The sequence below is a fragment of the Papaver somniferum genome, unplaced genomic scaffold (genome assembly GCF_003573695.1).
Source record: "Papaver somniferum cultivar HN1 unplaced genomic scaffold, ASM357369v1 unplaced-scaffold_99, whole genome shotgun sequence".
In the NCBI taxonomy this organism is placed as follows: Eukaryota; Viridiplantae; Streptophyta; class Magnoliopsida; order Ranunculales; family Papaveraceae; genus Papaver; species Papaver somniferum.
In genome coordinates, this window is record NW_020653081.1 from 5,095,991 (window position 1) to 5,100,537 (window position 4,547).

The window sequence follows — 4,547 nt, forward strand, 5'->3', positions numbered from 1 at the left end:
GATTATAATCTAAGAAGCAATAGTGACTATGTCCATCTAATCGCTCTAGCATTTTGTCGATAAAAGGAAGGGGAAAGTGATCCTTCCTTGTGACCTTGTTCAATTTCCTATAGTCAATACACACACGCCATCCCGTGGTCACTCGGGTTGGGATTAATTCATTATTATCATTCTGGACTACAGTGATACCTGATTTCTTGTGGACAACCTGAACAGGGCTGACCCACTTACTGTCTGAAATTGGGTAAATAATACCCGCATCTAACAACTTAAGCACCTCTTTTCGAACTACCTCTTTCATGTTAGGGTTCAGTCGACGTTGCATCTCCCTAGAAGGTTTGGAGTCTTCCTCTAAATGAATCTGATGCATACACACAGTAGGACTTATACCCTTAATGTCTGATATAGTCCACCCTAAAGCTTCCTTATTATCTTGAAGTACATTTACTAGCCTACTTTCTTGATCACTATTCAAATCGGAAGCTACAATCACAGGTAAAGTCTCAGATGGGCCTAAAAACACATACTTTAGAGTATCGGGTAGTGGTTTAAGGTCCAACTTCGGGGGATTTTCTAAAGAAAGAATTAAGGTAGTCTCAGAAACTGGTAATGGTTCGAACCTAGCTTTCCATCTATCAGTGTCTAACACGGGGGTAGAATCTAATAGAGCATTCACCTGTTCAATAGTGCTATCGTCGTCAAAATCTAAACCAAAATGGGATAGACAACTTTCTAATGGGTCTTCAGACAAAATGTTTGGTAATGACTCCTGAACTAAGGCTTCTATCATGTTCACCTCTTCAACACATGTGTCATCTAGCTCATGAGGTAGCTTAGTGACATTAAAAATGTTCATCTCCATAGTCATATTACAAAAAGATAAACTCATCACACCATTTCGATAGTTAATGATCGCATTAGACTAGCTAAAAATGGGCGACCTAAAATCACAGGTATCTGGTTCTCTGGGTCAGGGACAGGTTGGGTATCTAGGACCGCGAAATCCACTGGATAAATAAACTTGTTGACGTCAATAAGAACATCCTCGATAACACCTCGAGGGATTTTAACAGACCTATCAGCTAACTGCAGTGTCATCTGAGTAGGTTTCATTTCACCAAGTCCTAGCTATAAGTATGCATGAAATGGCAGTAAGTTCACACTGGCTCCTAAGTCAAGTAAAGATTTTTATACCCAGTAGTTACCTATTGTGCAAGCAATGGTAGGAGAACCTGGGTCTTTGTACTTTGGAGTTGTGGTGTTCTGAATGATTGAACTTACGTGACTAGCTAAAAAGGATTTCTAATGGACGTTAAGTTTTCGCTTTCGCGTACACATATCCTTAAGGAACTTGGCATAAGCAGGAATTTGCCTAATTGCATCTAATAAAGGAAGGTTTATGGTAACTTGCTTAAAAACCTCCACTATGTCATTAAAGTTTGATTCCTTCTTTGTTGGTACTAATAACTGAGGAAATGGGGCTCTAGGCACAGAATCATACCTCTCAGGAACTGAGTTGGCATCATCAGAAATTTTATCAGTTTCCTTAGCTAGTGGTCCTGAGGGGTCAACTACAATATGTTCACTATCGGGCATGGTTACCTGATTGTCTACTATTCTACAACTCCTAAGGGTTCTAATAGCATTCAATTGATTCGATGGTTTTGTACCTACTTCATGAACTCCTCTAGGATTGGGATTAGTCTGACTAGGGAACCTACCATTATCTCTCTCACTTAAGGTCTTAGCTATTTGGACGACTTGAAGTTCTAACTTAGCAAGGCTCTGAGCATTAGTTTGAAAATTCTGCTTGGTTTCCTGTTGAAAACTAACATGGCTCTGTGCTAACATTTCCTGAGTTTTTGCTAACATCTTAATAGATTCCTCTAAGCTAGTCGTTTTATTTTCTGGGCCTGATGTATTCCTAGTGTAGCCAAAACCTTGGGGAACATTAGAATTATTAGACTGACCCTGACTCTGGCCCTTAGACCATGAAAAGTTCGGATGGTTCCTCCAACCAGGATTATAGGTTTCTGAATATGGGTCAAACTTCTGACGATTATCAAACCTAGTGTTATTATGTATAGTATTGGCTTGCTCTTCATTATTCTGGCCTTCCCAAAAAGGCTCCAATCTACCACTAGTGTTACCCACTTCTAAAGCTTCTAACCTTTTCGCCATAGCAGCAATTTTGGCATCTGATTCATAGCCTCCTTCTACCCTATTAACGTTTCCTCTGCCGAGAAGAATTATTTTCTGGGGTCCCCTACTACTTTCCCATTCTTGGGTCTTTTCGGCGACTTCATGCAAATATGTCATCGCGTCATCAACTATTTGGTTCTCAAATCCACCAGTACACATAGATTCTACTGTGGTTGTGGTGGGATAATCTAAACCCTCATAAAGGATCTGAACTAACCTAACCTTCTCTAAACCATGATGAGGACATTGGTCTAATAAATCATTGAACCTTTCCAAATACCTATACAAAGTTTCTCCCTCATGTTGAGAAAACGTGCAGATTTGCGTCCTAATAGACGATGTTTTGTGCCTAGGGAAAAAATTGTTCAAAAAGGCAGATGTAAGTTGTTCATACGTTTCGATTGACCCAGAAGCCAAACTATATAGCCACAATTTAGCTTTATCTTTCAGGAAAAAGGGGAATAACCTAAGTTTCAAAGTGTCATCATCTAAGTTTCTAATCCTGAGGGTACTACAAATTTCCTCAAAGTCACTAACATGGAAATAGGGATTTTCATTTTCTTTCCCTAAAAAGATTGGGAGCAGCTGTAAGGTCCCAGGTTTAAGTTCATAAGTTGCTTCCGTATCAGCTAACCTGATACACGAGGGACGAGTAGTCCTAGTTGGATTCAACAAAGCTTTCAAAGTTTCCATTTCCGGCGCTATCGGAGCAACATGGATTCTCTCTTCAGTCAAAGGACGTTCAAAAAAAGACTCTTCAAAAGTCGGACTCTCTAGATTAAGGTAATCGAGACGCTTCGAACTACTAGGTTTCTCTTTAACAAATCTACCTAGTGCGTCTTTGTTACATTCAGGCATACAATAGAATTTTCTAAATTGGAAGGGTGAGCAAACACAGATCAAGGCCGACTCAACCAAATCAAACCTATTGATTCTAGCAAACAAAAAACATGATGGCTCCACTTAGATTGTTTCTAGACCAGTTTCTAATCCTTCGAATGCGAATTCGTTACAATTTAAGCAAACCCCTCTGGAATCAATCCGAGTTAACGTAAGTTGAATAGAGGCGAGGGAAGCTCGGTGGAGCTTTGATACCCAACGCCTCACCGGTATTACAAGGCGGCACAGTCACGCATTCAATTTACAGAAAACGTCAAGAACTTCGAAAAATGCTTAAAAGAGTAACCAATATTTTTCGAATAACTTTCCTTTTAAGCTCGTTACCCTATCAATCTCGTTCTAGTCAAAATTTTAGGCTTAGGTTCTCGTAGGTTATGTGTTCCTAAAGCGGGCAAGAAGAAAACGGTGATGAAATCCGAACCTTTATCTTGTATGGCCAGGCCTTGCCCTTCACTAGAAAAATAAATGTCTGTATTCAGTCCTCAACATATATGCATTCGAAGGAGTCCAGTAACTCGCTGACAGGGGATTCGCGAGTGTTTAGAATTTTACCTCCCGTTCCAGATGGGGGATGAATCGGTTGTAGTCGACTCGTGCCACTAACTCCGATGTCAAGTGTACGAACCCAAGGTGCAGAGACAATATCGTAATTGTCCTCCTTCTCTGAAAACAGTTTATATTTAAAGTACCCTTCCGTAGGGTAATAAAAAAATAATGTCCCAAAGTCCAAAAGTCCAAAAAGTAAAGAAAAATTACAAAAATAATAAACCATAATACAGTTTTTTTTTTTAAAAGAAAATAAACAAACCCTAAACTAAAATTGTCTAAAATAAAATTGTCTTCTTTTCTGTTCTTTTTGCTTTAATCTTTAGCTCCAAGTCTTTATGAAATCACCAAACTCTTTGGCTCAATTTTCTTTATGATCCAGAACCTGTAGACACAAGATAAATACCCAAAAACATAAAAAAGAACAAAAATAATAAAAAAATAAAAATAAAATAAATCTAAAACCCTAAAAACAAGTCCCCGGCAGCGGCGGCAAAATTTGATGTGATTTATAGATAGTGGTAAAAGTGGTTCGATTCTCAGACTTGTGAAGACTCGATTTTAGATTCAAACTCAATAGAAAGCTTAAGAAGTTTTTGTTATCAATATTATATAAAAAAGCACCGAGACTCAGGATTCCACCATTGACAATTAAAGTGATTCAATCCAATCAATATTCATGCAATTCTTTGCGTTTAAAGTGATTCTAATTTATTGCCTCTAGTAGATTTTCGAAGTAACAATTGTATACATCAAGCATGAAACATCAAAAGTATTAAACTAAGCATGCTCCATCAAAACGAATCACAATCATTCAATAAAAATCAATTTTCCAATATTAGTTCCATGCAAATAATCATAAAAGAAATTGCAAGAATTAATTAAAATAGAAATATACC

General features: G+C 38.0%; 1 pseudogene; it reads left to right on the top strand.

Moving 5' to 3' along the window:
• The first annotated feature begins 2,431 nt into the window (after positions 1-2,431).
• On the top strand, positions 2,432-2,531 carry LOC113346543 (annotated as a pseudogene).
• Positions 2,532-4,547: the final 2,016 nt, after the last annotated feature.